The sequence below is a fragment of the Phalacrocorax carbo genome, chromosome 9 (assembly GCF_963921805.1).
Source record: "Phalacrocorax carbo chromosome 9, bPhaCar2.1, whole genome shotgun sequence".
NCBI lineage: Eukaryota > Metazoa > Chordata > Aves > Suliformes > Phalacrocoracidae > Phalacrocorax > Phalacrocorax carbo.
The window spans coordinates 22,361,080-22,376,607 of record NC_087521.1 but is presented as its reverse complement, the minus strand read 5'-3'; the positions used below and the strand labels follow the sequence as shown (position 1 = coordinate 22,376,607).

Below are 15,528 nucleotides of genomic sequence, written 5' to 3'. Positions count from 1 at the left end.
GATCTCACTGAACAGATGCATGAAATAACATACTGAAAGACATTGAAGGAGGAGATAGTGAGAAACAAGGAGAACCATGAGATTGTAATTTGCTTGGAATTCAGATATCAAGCTGTGGCTTGCTTATTTTGTTCTTGATTAGTGTTTGTTTAGTGGTATTAAAAGGGGAAGTAACTGTTGTTACAGTTGTGCTATGCAGAAAGCCTTTCCAGAAGTGTGACAGTAATGCTTTGGAGCACAACATGAATGAGAGGCCCATGTGGGTTAGCTTGTTCTGGGGGACTTACTTTATACTTAGTAGATATAGTGCCTGTTGCCAGGGAATCCTAGAAATGCTTTACATAGGGCTACATTATGATGATGATAATGATGATAATAACAACCACCCACTGGCTTTAGTAGAAGAGCAGTCAGACCCACAGAAACCTTTGGGTTTCTTTGAGGCAGGTGGATATTGCTGTATCTGTGAGATAGCTGAGCAGTGAGGCACGTGATTCTGTGGTGTTTGCCCAGGTGATGTAGGAATTCATTGGCAGAGTCAGGAACAGCGACAGAAGTCTGACCAGTAGCCCAATTTGCAGGCTTCCTCTCCCAGGCATGTTCCTCCCCGTTGGAGAGTAACAGTACCTTTCCACCTCCTTCAGTCTCGTGCCTTGTGGGACTAAACAACAGAATATATAGGAAGTTATCTTTGGAGTGAGAGATATTCTTCAGGGCTCCTTGAAAATACTTGATTTTCAAGAACAAATGTACCCGTAAGTATTGTTTTGATCTATGCTGGTATATACAACCAGATTTGTAATGAATTCTCCTGAAACCATTTGCAGAAATGGTTTATAGATGCAGCAGGTTAAGCACAGGCTTTGTGTGAAGTACATAGCTAATTATGCTGGCTCAGTAAACACCAGAGAAATGCTCAGGTTAATTTAGATTTCCAGATAAAGAGAGCACCCAAGCTAAAAATTTCTTGTTACTGTGTCTTTTACATCCATAGGAGTCAGGGTAGAAATCTTGGCTCTGTGACAGTATTGCCCTTGGCTTTACCAGAGCCTGGGATTTTTCCCTTGTGTTCTCAGATTATAGACCCGCAGACTCCATTAGTTGTTCTGTCAGCAGGTGCATACTGCTGGAGTGAGAGAACAGTCTACAGAAAATGGTTTCAACCTAAAAGAAGGGACCAAAGTTCAAGCTTCTATTTTTTTGTTTGTTTTGTTTTGTTGTTGTTTTTTTGTTTATTTTGGGTTTTTTCCGTGTTGCAGAACTTTTCCCCACTCTCCTCGTGTCCTTGTTCCCTAGCTACTACTTAATTTTTTAAGGCACTTGCAGTGCAGAGTTAGTTTCTTTACCCAGATTTTCTCAAATCCAACCCCAGGTATGACTCTGAAGCACTTCACTTGGAAGCCAGTGCCATTGGCACTGAGCTCTTGGTCCAGAACTAAAAATCCTTGTCTGAAAAGTGGCCCTATTATGGGCATCTCCAAGTGATTGTTCCCTGTCCTGAGAGAAGCTCATGGATAAGTGTGGAATCAATAAAATAATTAGGCAGACAAAGAGGAAAGAGAGGAGTTAAGCAGTGAGAGCCATTACTGCAAGGAGGTGAGGGAGCAGGAGCATGTCCCTGGCATTGTGTGAGGCAATAATAGCTGTGCCACCCCCAGCTGTCCACAGCAGGGCTGGCTGGCTTTCATCACCACCCATAAGCCTAGACCTCACTGCCCACATCTCTGTTTTGCCTGCAACACCCTGTACCTTCTCCACTGCTGTAGAAGATGGGTACGACCATTTGCAAAATACCCCTTCTTCAGACACTTCCTTGGAGGCATCCCTTGTCATGGTGCTTGTAAACCTTAGCCACCTGATCGCATTTACCGAGGGTGCTTAGGATGGGGATACCAGCAACCCTAAAGACATTGTTGCCTTCAGGACTACTTTATTTCTCACCTCAGCTGTTTTGTATTGTGAGAATATGTAATGATGGAGGAGGGCTAGTACTGTTGTTCTGCTCTGCAGAGCAAAGTAGCATTTGCTGTCTGATCAAAGAGCTGAAGGTGTTTATAAGAAGCACTTTTGTAAGTAATTACATGAACACATCTAATCCCAGTACTTTGTATGTCACAGCTTTTTTTTTTTAAAAGGCCTGCTAGTGTTGAATAGTTGTAGTTAGTCAGTGCTAAGGAATTTACCTGGATGTTAACAGGCTGTTTTAGTGCTCCAGGTGTAATTATTTTCTCTAGTGTGCCCTTCCTGTGTCATCTATCACTCTGGTATTTGGGAAGTGCTTTTAGGTTATTGCAACTTGCAGGTTACACCTTAGTTTGGGGATTTACAAACAGATGTGTTTTTTCAGTTAAGTAGATATACCTGAAGCTTACTCACACCTTGGTTCTTTTAGTCTTGCTCAAATCAGATCTGACAGGGTTTGGTTTTGTGGGGGGGGGGTTGAGGTTTTTTGGTTTTGTTTTTGTGTGTGTGTTTTTTGTTGTTTTTGGTTTTGTTTTGTTTGGGGTTTTTTAATGCTAACTGGTAAAGTCAAAATACTTCCCCACCCCCACCCCAAATGGGACAGAGCATAATGACTGCCTTACCCTGATCTTTCAGATGCTCAGCTTGCAGGTGGGACTTAATTAGGCTAATTAGGCTCTGCCTAATGATTTGGCTCTGCCTAATGATTCATTATTTACACAGGGACAAGTTGTACCAGACAGAGACACCCAGAACTTGATGCCTTTCTGTGCCACCCTGCTGGTACCTCCAAGCCCAGTACTCAGGACAACTTGAATGCTTGGTGTGGGTGTTCCTTTTCAGAAAAGCCCTTTTACAGCATTTCCAAACCAGATTCTTTGGGGAGTAGCAACTGCATGGAGAGGCCTTTTATACAAATGTTATTCTAAATCAGAATTAAAATATAGTTAGAAATGTGATGTTTCTCAAAAGATGGAAATTTTTATTCCTATACACCCCTGTGCTACATTTCATTTGTTACTGAGAGAGCAGCTTCCACCTCCAGCCAGCCTGTGATACCAACCTCTGGTAATGCTTGGTAGACTCTCACCTGAGCGCTTCCATGCTTTTTCTCCCAGTCTTGTCCTCCCATGTAAACCTTCCTAAATCCATGTCTTGAGCATCTCTCAGATTCCTCCTTAAAGCTCTTCTGCTGCAATGTCTATGGAAATTCGACCATGGTTAGGCAGCTGCCGCTCTGCCTCTGGCTTTTCATGCTGACTAATACTGCGTTGTTGCTCCTGTGTGTCCCCTTTCTCTCTGTATCCATATTATCCTCCTCTTCTGCCTCAGCAGTAACCTCGGTGAATTGGGGGGGTGCCACTGCTGCTCTACATGTGCTACCTGCAGCATGGTGGAATGCTGGTTCACAGCTAGGACCTAAGCCTCTGCAGAGTAGTAAGAATATATAACACAGCCATAATGGTCGTCTTGGAAGAAAATTCTTTATACTGCCACTCTGTTTCCTGCCTGAGGGGTTTCAAAGCTCTTTTTCAGAGCTCAGACAACGCTTTATAATTTATAGCCCTTGTAACCCTACTGGGGTGACAATTTCTGTCTCCGAAACAGTTGGTGGCCTGGTGCATCACTGGCTGTTCAAAGATGCAGATGATTAGTGGGCAATGAAGCCAGTCTGGCCAGAGTATCACTTAAGTACAGTAGGTTAATCAGTGGGTCAATGTAGTCATTTAACTCCACGGGCTGCACAGGGTTTGCAGAAATATGTTTCCTTTGCAGTGCCTACAGACTGCCAGGTAATCCAAGAACTTCCAACCAATTTTTTTACAGGTGTAACTGAATCCATATTTGAACATAGAGATGTCGGGGTAAAGAAGGGTCCATTCAAATGCTTTCCGCTACCACAGAGTGGGAAAAACACTGTTCCATTCCTCACCAAAACTGTGTTTTAGTGTTCTTTGTATGGGAGAGAAGGGAATAGCAAGTCAGACATTGTGGGAACATTTGGAATATTTTGCTGAAACTGCAGTTTCCTTTTAAAATATGGAAAAATGTAAAATCAGATTTGATCTAAAGGGAATTATGCTCAAGTGTTAATCTAGGATTTATATATTTAAAATGCGTTTTGATACTAACTTACTGAAAGTTTTATGGGGAGTGCTGCGTTTTTGACTGTTAGTTTGATCCTTTCATTGCTGCCTTCAGGTTGTGGCTGTCTGTACTCACCAGGGTGGCTGATGGGCTCCTTTGCTTTCTAGGTCAGTCATCCAAAGAGACTGGTTTTTACTGTGTTTTAGAAGCTGCTGTGTATAGCTAATGTTAGTCATATAGGCTCTGCTTCCTCAGTACTAGTAGTTTCAGTCTTTTTTTTTTTTAACAGGATTATGGCAAATTTACAGTGGCTATGGGATTTACCACAGGAGAGAGAACAGGGGAAAAGCATGTGAAGAGGTTCATTTATAAGCATTTTAAACTCTGCAGTTTGAACAACAACACAGTCCTTAAACAACCCTGATATGACTTTCAGATAAATGGACCACTCTCTGTTTTGCACTCCCCCAGGCATTGTATATTTTAGTGTGCAGGCTGACATGTTTTGAGACATTCTTACCATTTCTAAGGATTATTCATGTTAGCAAAAGGCTAACAAGACAGTTGGAAAATAGCTGGTATATCAGTTCCCTCTATAGAGCTACTGACAGCGTTGCTAACTCCTAAGATGTTCCTACTATTCTGTCCCTTGGGTTTTTTCATCACTGGTGGCAAAATCCTGTGGTTGGGGTCACCATTGCATACGGGGATCACAGCCTAGCTAAGGCTACTGGTCTTCAGTTAATCTTCCGTATTACCAACTTCGCATGGTTGGCCTGATCTACAGTTTCTATCCCAGTGTTGTTCTTCCACCTAGTTTTATATCCCTTCTTTGTTCTTCCCTTCAGTTTTTCCCTGGGCTGTTCACTTGTGTTGCCTGATTCTGCCTCTGCAATGGGTGGAAAGGTTCCTAGTTTTATCCTTCGTTGTATCTGTAACTTCTAATTTGGAAGTCTAATCTGAACTACATTTTTTTCCCCACATTTTGTTTTCACCGATTCCTCCATCTGTCCTCCTTACTTCTATTGTAATCCTGGAAATGCTGCTTACTGTAGTACAAATTATGATACACAGCAACTGTGTATCATTTGTTGGCCACATGGGCTGGCTTTGGATTGATACTAGCTTGAGTATAAGTGGGATCTGGTTTGGTCCTGGAGTATATTAACTAGATTTACACCATTAGGATGATGCAGACGGCAGTGGGTGGGTAGACCAAATCAGTGGGTTTCACTTCACTGAATGCCTAACAGCAGGCGTGCCCACAGCGGTCGTAATTAATTGAGAGAAAAAGCTGATTTATATTTTCCAATACTTTTGGGCACCAGGAATGGAGGCTTCATCACGTGCTCCATCACAAGAGAGAGCTAACGCCTCCAAAGTGTATTCCATTCAGCCAAATTGTGCAGCAGTGGTATCGCCTGAAAATATCAGCTAACCTGTTCTTCGCATTGCTCAGTTGTAACTGAGAGCAGAATCTAGATTAGTGTGTCAGTCTGTGAAGGGAATCTCCTGCTAGGGAGCCAAGAGTAAAAAAGCAGCAGAAGATAATTATAATTTTTCTTTCTACCCACTTTATGTTAGAGGTTGAGCTAATGCTTTCTAAGAATCTCAGCTCTGGCATCTATCTAACTGTCTGCACTTTTGCTTATTGCTGGTTTTCATGCTCCATATTTGGGGCTAATTCCTGTTCAGCAAACATCTGTCAGGCATAAAAATTTCAAGCATTAATCCTTACAGGAATTAACCAGCTTGTTAGCTGATGACCTGTTCTGGGGATTATTGCTATTTAAATCTTACCTACCTTTCAAACAGTGCCAGCATGCCATGCTGGTTTTCTTTTCTTTTTTTTTTTTTATTCTGGACTGATGTGTCTTTAGTTTGTCATCCCCTCTTTCACTCCTACCACACAGTAGGCAGCAGAGAGGAAATCCTGTGCTGCCTCTGACATGAGTAAGGAGGAAGCTGCTGGTTTCTCTTCGCGCCAGACTTGCTCGTGCTGGCAGCTGTGCCGAGCCGCTGTTGTAACGCCCAGCGGAGGACAGGCTGGATTACACTTAGTTGCTGTGCTGGAAACCCATTGGGGAACTTTGAAATCACCACAGACTTTTACCTGCCTTTTTTCCAGAATTCCCACGATTTTGGTAAGGTTTTTGCAAGGTTTGTTACTTTTATTTCATAAGGAAGTGGGTAGGTCGTGATCCTGTGGCGTGTCTGTATCTTTTGGCTCCTAATAACTTTTTGAACTAATTTTCCATGTTCCATTACATTTGCCAGAGAGTTAGAAGCGTCAAAGATGTTAAGTTCCTTCAAACTTCAAGAATTTGAGTTATAATGAAAAGGAGATAAGAAAGAAGTGGCTGCTCCGTCAACGGGTACCTGGCTGGTTGCTGGTGACACGCACAAAGCCCAGCCTGGTTGTGCGCTTGTCTCCAGAGAAAGCCCACACCTCGCCTCGTGCTTGGTGTGTATGCCGCAGGGTGCTGGTGGAGAGGGCGGGAGGATCCGAGGGCGAGGGCCCTGTGCAATGAAATAAGGCCTGATAAACTGTCTGTGAGCAGCAGGCCGGGATGGGGAACTCCATGTAAGGAAGAAAAAAAGAAGTGAAAATATCCCTGCCATGGTACTCACAACAAGGGTTGGAGATAGGGGGCAGCCAGTGATGTTGACAGAGTATCAGTTGGAAGTGTTGCTGGCACTCAAAGCACAATACCAGCTTTTACAGCCCCAAAATGTTCACCAAATTACGATGGCTGAGATGCCTTCCCTGAAGTTTGTTAAATAGTGTGGGTTTAAGGTCCCAGATAGAACTGTTGAAACATGACCTGGGTGTATGCAATAAGTTAAAAAGAGATTAAAGAAATGAATTTTTTTTTTAATTAGGGAGTACAGTTTACATCTAACATTGTCGCTTATATTGTGCTCATTGAGCCATTTGCACAAAACGTCTGATTATTGGAGGCTCTGTTGTCCTGCGGTTTAGCAGTGGTCCCCTATCACAAAGTTGCCTGCATTTTCCACCAGTAAGGTGACAACCTGCTTCTCCTGTTTTCTGAGTCAACCTTTAGCAAGGTACCTGCTAAGCCCTGATCTGTGAATTCAAAGGAAATAGCAGGGGAAAATTCCAGTGACACGAAATGCCGTTAAAATATAACAGTTGTTTGTGGTATCTTTGAAAGATGGCCTTGGAGGCTACTTAGAAAAGTTTATTTCTTTTAGATCAAAGTTAACTTTGTACCATGTTGTATATTACTCCTTGTAGAAGAATTATATATTACTTGGTTTGTAAAAATATGTCTTTATGCTTTTTCCTTATTTCAGGTGTTTGAGAATTGTTAGTGCTATGAGATGTTTGTCAGGAAATGTTTGTCAAATATGCCAGCCTGTGTGTGTAAATCGTCAGCTGAATGTGTCTCTGAATTAGCTCTCTGGCAACCAGCAGCCCCAGAGGTATTTCCCATAATATTTAGGGTGGGATTTTCGAAGTTGCTGAGAAGTAGGCCCTGAGGTCCCACTGGGGTCTAAACAGAGCTGAGCTGCCTCATCTTTTCGGATGTCCACAGGAAGAAAGAAAAAAAAAAAAAGAAGAAAAAAAGGCTTTGGTTTGTTGCAGTAGTCTGTTTCTAAAAGGTAATTAAAAGTGGATGATGTAAGAATGAGAAGAATAAGCATTGGCTTTACTCTCGCTGCTCTGCACAGTAATTATCTGTGATCACAGCTTTAAATAACTCTCTGGTCCTCCTCACTGGAGGTGGACTGCTGACAAACACGTCTCACTGCTGGGTCCTGCTACCACTTTACTCTTGGTTTTGGTTTTGATTAGTCTCAGAAGGAGAAGGTTCAAATCCCCTTTAGGTTTATAGACCACAGAACTTCAGTCCTCAGGCTAAAAAGACTACTAAAAAGGCAGTGCTGCTTCATCTCGGAGGCATTCTTCATCCATGTGAAATCCTGGGCTATGCAGAGCACTGGAGTTGTGGCGATGCTGGCCTCTTTACAGAACGAAAAATATGCTCCTGCTCCAACGGCTGCTGGGAGGGGTCTTTGCAACTGAAAGCAGAGATGTGATCTTGCTCTTTAACCCACAGTGCCTGGCGAGCATGCACAGGGGGAGGATGACAAAGACATGGAAACTGCAATAGTTCAGGCAAAAATGAGTCACAAGAAAGCAGCCTGTTTTATTCAATTCCAGAAATGTTCTCAACCACTCAAAATGAATTTACATCCACCGTTTTGCAGTGGTCTGTTTTGTTTCCGAGCTTGGGGATGAGGTTGTTGGCATTTCCAGTAGTGTAGTTTTTTGGGGGACACAGGCAGGCCTTGTTTTCCCATGAGTTTGTCTGAACACAAACCAGTGCCATATTGCAATATAGAGCCTGGCATTATCAGCTTAGTGCAAATATTACTTTAAATATGACCAGAGTGCTGGCTGGTGAAGTCTGGCTTTACCTACCCTGCTGTATGTTTTTGACAGAAATTCAAGGGTTTGGCTCTTGCAATGGTAATTTTTCTCCTTCTTTATATAGACGGATCTTCCCATTCCATACAAATTAAAATCTGCTTATTTTTCCAGAATCATGTGCTTTGATCCCATGAAAATCACTCTTTTATTTTAATCAACAACTACAGTATTTAAAATTAATATTTTCCTACTTGCTAACTACTTTTTTTTTAAATTCCAATGAGTTTTGCTTTTTCCATATAAATATCTCATTAGCCTCATCCTAGTGATGTTTTGAAGGATTTATGTTTTGGGGAATTAGCCCTTCAGCTGGTCTTCTAAACAGGGCAAAAGATATTGTGCCCTTAGAATATACTTGTTAAGTACTGTGCTGCCATCCAACGAGACCTGGACAGGCTGGAGAGCTGGGCCGAGGGGAACCTGATGAAATTCAACAAGAGCAAGTACAAAGTCCTGCACCTGGGGGGGAACAACTCTGTGCACAGGTACAGGCTGGGGGCTGACTTGCTGGAAAGCAGCTCTGCTGAGAAGGACCTGGGAGTGCTGGTGGACAGCAAGCTGACCCTCAGCCAGCCACTGTGCCCTTGTGGCCCAGAAGGCCAACAGTACCTGGGCTGCATTAAAAGGAGTGTGGCCAGCAGGTCGAGGGAGGGAGTTTATCTTCCCCCTCTATTCAGCCCTAGTGAGACCACATTTGGAGTACTGTGTCCAGTTTTGGGCCCCCCACATTAAGAAGGATGTGGAACTGCTCAAGCAAGTCCAGCAGAGAGCTACAAAGATGATCAGGGGAGTGGAGCATCTCCCATATGAGGAAAGGCTGAGGGACTTGGGTTTGTTTAGCCTGGAGAAGAGAAGACTGAGGGGGGATCTTATCAATGCTTATAAATATCTGAAGGGCAGGTGTCAAGAGGATGGGGCTGGACTGTTTTTAGTGGTGCCCTACGGCAGGACAAAGACCAACAGGCGCAAGTTGGAACACAGGAAGTTCCACTTAAATATGAGAAAAAAAATTCTTTCCTGTGAGGGTGCCAGAGCAGTGGAACAGGCTGCCCAGGGAGGCTGTGGAGTCTGCTTCTTTGGAGACAATCAAAACCTGCCTGGACGTGGTCCTGTGCCTCCTGCTGTAGGTGTGCCCGCTCAAGCAGGGAGGTTGGACAAGATGATCTATAGAGGTCCCTTCCAACCCCTACCACTCTGTGATTCCTCTCTCCTGGTTTGAGACACACTTCTGAGTCCCAGTGTGTTTGCAGGCCACGTGCTTAAGCAGGGCTTAAGGATCTCTGAGTGTCTCTGGCTTTGAGGGGTGGATGGAGGACACGGGTGGTGGTCCCACCACAGCTTGTACAGAGCACTGGAAATGCTGCTGCAGTCTCTAACAGCTCTTTTTTCCGTCTGCCACTCCATGTCCCTAAATATACACTGATGTCCTCCTTTTGCTGCTGAACCCCTTCTGACATGTTGTCTGTAATCTCTTTGGGACAGAGGTATTATCCTTCTAACTGTAGGGCACTTTTGCTCACCACAGAGTACTGTGAAAGCGCACTCTTCGTACGTGGTTTAACACATTGGGGTCCTGATTATGGAGAAGGGCTCTGGGGAGTTACTGTGTGACAAACTCCATGCAAATAATAGGAGCCGCTGCCAGCCAGCCAGGGAAGATGGACAATTTCTTACTAGTGTTGTGATGCCAAACCAAAATCAAGCAGCGCATCTGGGGTATTGAGAATTGCAAGAATTACTTGGGAATAGTCTACAAAGCAAAACTAATTTGCAGAATGTATTTGGCAAATAGTTAGGAATGACCGCACCTTTGAGAAAATGAGATTCTCCGTACACAATATATGACCAGCAGAAGAGGAACGATTTATCAGATACATTATTCACTCTGAATATTTCCCTGATCTTTAGCCAAGAGGCAGATACCACAGAGGCTGATTAGTCAGTATATCAGTGCTGTGACTGGCATCCAGTACTGAGGGATTGTACAGTCTGTGGAGGATTGGTGGGAGATAATTAAATACATAAATTCTAGCCTCCAGAGACTGTGAGACTAATGCTGCTGGCTTACGCTGCTTTTTTGTTGGCTGACTGATGGTAAAACTCTTAGGAAACTGGGCAAAGCTGAAACCTAGTCTACTTCAGCAGCTGGGGACAAGTTCACGAGATGTAGATTGCTGGTAATCCTGCGGGGTACCCTCCAGGAGCAATTTCCAAAGCAGGTACCCTGATCTGAAGAATTTCTGCTGAAGTTTTAGACCAGAGGTGTTAAACCTGTGATTTCCCAGACTCAGGAGTCCATGAACAGGAACTAGGAGAAGGCAGCCTCTTGTCATTAAGTTTAAAGTCATTAAACAGAGCTGTGCATTTCTGTAGAGATGCTTGGAGGTGTACCAATCATTGAAAATCATTGTCTGCAGTGTTTATTACTGGAATTATCAATTTTGTTCTTGACCTTTCAAGTATTTCCTTGTTGCCTAGAGGCAAGAAACAAAGTCCCTTTGAACCTGAGCTGTTACCTATAAAGGTGATAGAGATAGCCTTACTCCCCCGGGGTGGCTGCATGAATAAATACTCTAAAGAGCATTTAATACTTTAGTAATGGGGGGAAAGGAGATCAAAATCTAAACCAGACAGATATCCCACACAGATATGCTGTCTCCCTGTGGTAAAAAGGAATTCTAGACCAGTACTAAACCCTGCATTTTACTTATCTAGTTGAAATGGTAGACCAGCCTACTAGAGTGGCCTGGGAACGCAGAAGTGTGTCTGTGGAGTGTACGGTGTGGGGAGAGATTTGTAATTAAGAGTCCCCACCTATACTTTTTACTTCCAAATGACCTGGAGATTAAAATATCAAAACTAAAAATGCTGTGATCAGATATACCGACTGTCATTCCTGATATTAAAAGGGAAGATAGCCCCAGGACCGAGCTCTGCCTTACTTGCACATTATGATTCCATTCAGAAATAGCACTATTCTGAATTTGTTATTTCTTTTTTAGGATTTTTTTTAGACCTGGGAATTATGTATTTTCCACAGCATTCTTACAAAGCAAAAAGGTGTACCCATTTGCACTGGTTCTCACCAGAGTCTGAAATTAATCTTTAAACAAATGGTTGAAAAAATTAGGCTGTTTCAGAGTTAGCCTGCACAAAGCATGTCTGACAAACAATTTTTTCTCTCTGCTTTTCAGGGTTTTTTATCAAATAGATAAAAAATTGTCAGGTGTGATCATATTGTGGCAGAATATCTTGCATTAGCCATACATTTCCAATGGATTGTTTTGCAAGGGAAGGTAAATGGTTACGATATGCATGAGTGCTGTATGTACTCATGATGTTAGCATTCCTTGGTTGAGAGGGGTTCTTGTAACTAGGATATGGATGTGTTTATTCCAAAAAACTATTTATTATCTAGTTCATTAATTAGGGCAAACAATCGCTGACTTGCATAAACATTCACTGCAAATAACACAGGAAAAGGCTGTGTTGGAAGGTGGCCAAGGTAATAGGATTAATGTTTTCATCCTCTAAAAGATTATGCTGGAAATAACTACACCTTTTATTTGCAAACTTGAGGGCTTTTGCACCTACTCATGCAGTTTAACTCTTCTCTGCCTGGGTGCGGCTCCCTGGAGGCTTTTAGTCTGGCTGCCAAAGCATCAGCTACTGGTAATGTGATTCAAAACAGCTCCTCCTGGAGGAGACCATGAATGTTCAGCTTTGGAAAGACAACGGTCAGTCCTTTGCCTCTCTGTGATCTGTGCCAGCTGACCCTCCGCTCCAGCCTGAAGCAGACCTGTCAGAGCTCCCCAGCAATGCTCCTTCTCAGAGCTCTCTTTACAGTATCCAGGGAAGTTGAAAAGCTATGAAATTATCCCAGATACAATTCCCAGAACCAAAATTGCTTCCACACTCATGCCTTTGTATAAAATTTGATACAGTCCAGTGGTGTTTTTTAAATCTTTTTTTTCACGTTCAATCCCAGAACCAAATGGAAAGGGTTATGAAAAGTTTGAAGGATTTCAGTAATTGGGAAATGGTCTCTGTAATGGTGAGTGATTTGAATTTCCTGGAGCATTTCTGTACTTTTATTTTTGTAAGAACTGGGTTATGGAAACTAGTCAAGTAGTACGTGAATATAGGAATCCAAGACATATTGAAGCCATTTTAAAGCCATTTTAAAGTCTGTGTTTTATAAATGAAGGGCTTAAAATAATGTTTAAAATGGGAGTGGTTGCGAGAAATGTTTTAAGAAGTTGTTTCGTTTTGGTTTTGGTGTTTTGTTTTTTTTTAAACAGCATGACTTGGCAGAGACAGAATAGTACATTAGGAAACACTACGAAATAATAGCATAATCCTAACAAAAAGACACTGCACTTGCAAAATACCTTTGAAATCTCTCAGTAGTGCACTACAAATACTAAATAAGTAAATCTCACAATACCCTAGTGAGAGTTATTAGATGTCCTAGAAAGATGGCTGAAGTATCTGTACTTAGGGAAGAAGTGCTCAGAGAAATTTGGCCCCGCGAGTGCTGGGCAGATCCCATGGAGGATGACCTGGGCCTTTCACTGTGTCAGGGTCTGCCATGGAGACCCAAGCATCTAAACATCCCTCAGTGGCACTGCTACCATGTAGTGACTCCAAGAACTATAATGCAGAGCAGTCAGCTAATTAATTTATCTGCTCTTTCAGCGAGACAGATCCCAGACCAGTAATGCTACAAGGCTGACACTGTATATCTCGTCTTCAGCCCAGCCCAACACAAATGGGGCACAGCTCAGGAGCTGAGCAGATTTTATAAGCAAAACCCAGCTTGCTGTTGCTTTGGATCTCATCAATTCGTGATAGGGTATTGAGCCTGTGGCCCACGGGCAAACTAGGGGGACAGTGCATGTGCCCCCAGTGCCCTGCCAAATGCCCCTTCTTGTGGAGCTTGAGGACAGGCGGTGGATCAGTCCTCTGACTTCCCTCATCACTAAATGGTTTTGTGCCTGGATGAGAGGGGCAGAGGATTAATGCTGGCTTGAGGCAGGTGTGTGTTGCCACAGGAGTTCCATTTTTCCCTCTTCCAAAGGTGCAGATTCCTGTGTGTGGTAACTCAGCTGCAGGCGGCCCAGTACCAGCCATGCTTGTGCTGTGGGTGTGCAGTGGGTCTGGCAGAGCAACTGGGCAAGGGCTGAGGCATCACACCTTCTGTGGCACTGAAGCATGTGTGCCTACCCAGACACTGCCAACCGGTGTTTTGCGGGCCATGGAGGGTGATTCAGAGAAGGTAGTAAGACTAGCGTGGGAGAGGTTCAGCTAAATGATTCTGGAGATAATCTGTGTCTTACACTTTCCTGTTCCTGAAACATGCTTTTTATAACCTCTGGCCATGCTGTAGGAGTTGTCCTGGGTCAGTTATGCTCAGCACCCTGAAATACACTTCTTCCTTACCTCTACTAAGTAACTGTGTTATTGCATTTGGACAAATAAAACTTAGTTTTTCTCAGCATCTCATTATCTATGTCAGAATTTCTTAGGCATAGTTATTGCCCTCATTTATTAACATAGGTATAGAGATGCTAAACGCTTTCTGTGGTATAAATACGCCTTCCACGGTATGAATTAATACAGTGATTCAAGCAGCATTAAAATGAAAAGCTGTTTTGAACAGCTACATGCATTTGAAAATGTCTATGATAGAAAATAATTTTGTACAAATTGCTCAGAGGAACACACCTGTGACTAAGGGGAGGCTCCCAGGCACAGTGGGCCTAGTGACTGAGCCTGTGGCCTGGGACAGGGGCTGTCACACCATGGTACAGGTAGCCCTAATGGCCTGCTGCTATTGCAGGTTTGTTCGCAAATGCTGACTTTGCACAGCTGAACAGCTTGGGTCTGTTTCAGGAGCTGCTCTGTCTCCTTTGTATTTCTTGTACTGATCAGAGCCCTGTATTTCATGTCCAGAAGTATTGCTCAATCATTTAGTCCCAGTGATGCAGCAGAAATGGGATAAACACTGTTGATTCATTAACACTTACGCAGTAATCATCTATCCCAGCTGTAGGAGCGTTTCAAAGAAATTACAGATATTGCCAAATTTCAGATAGAGTCAACAGCTGTTTGTCCTCCCAAGCAGAAAATAAATCAGAAAACATAATTTTTCCTTGCAGATACCAACCTGCCTGGGAAGGGTGAGCGAGTTCCAGAACAAAAGGCTCTGGGACACTGTAGCTGATTGCTTCAGCCAGGGTCTGACTGCCCGGCGTAGAGCAAAGAGGGAGGACAGGACATAGTTCATCTCAACAGGCAGCCGAAACCTATGTCAAGTATTGCAGGTTATAAGGTTACCATAATATCTTCCTGGGCATTGGGTCAGAGCCCACACTAAATTTAATCATCTTTATGGTGCTAGGCATAGGAATTACTTGGTCAAAATCAGTCAACGATGTTATGCAGGCAGTTGGAGTAGCAAAGTGTTTTTCTTCCTTTGCAAACTGGTGATCTTGAATCGAAATAACATTTTTCATGGCTTCCTATGTTGGCTGCTTGCGTGGAATGCCCGTGTGTGGGATGAGGGTCTGCATATCTGAGGTTTTTGGACAGCAAATCCTTGTGCTCAGAGGAGAGCAGCATGAGGGCAGAGTGTGAATGGGGTTTTCCTCATGTTAGATGACAGCAGGTTTTCCACTGCTTCTTAACAATGTTTGATTGCCCCCTGCTTTTTGTAAGAAATAGGACTAGGGTAATGTAACGTTCTGTGTTGACTACTCCATGACTGAAGTCGTAAAGCCAGTTTTAAATAGGATACGGATATTGCCAGAAATAGAAACTTCTTCTAGTAGATGAATGTCGCTTCTCGTCAGAGCCTATCCAGCAAATGTACTATGAGTTTTTGTTTCATAGTAGCATAACTGGAATTGCCACAGCTTACACTGGCACATTCAGAAACTCTTTGGCCAGAAATGTATGCATGTGACAGGGGAAGTTGTAGGGGACAGTCCCTCTATGGCTGCCAGATATAATGA

At 43.2% G+C, this 15,528-nt stretch overlaps 1 protein-coding gene across 14 annotated transcripts in view; it reads left to right on the top strand.

The window, feature by feature from the left end:
- SYNE3 (spectrin repeat containing nuclear envelope family member 3) overlaps positions 1 to 15,528 on the top strand; it is a 79,511-nt gene that overhangs the window by 10,212 nt on the left and 53,771 nt on the right. The window contains exon 1 of one of the 14 annotated variants that reach the window (XM_064460687.1): positions 6,101 to 6,194. The exons of the other annotated variants lie outside the window; for them this stretch is intronic. The gene's annotated coding sequence lies outside the window, so the exon portion shown is untranslated. Of the gene's footprint in view, positions 1 to 6,100; positions 6,195 to 15,528 lie in introns of those variants that run through there. 14 annotated transcript variants of the gene reach the window in all.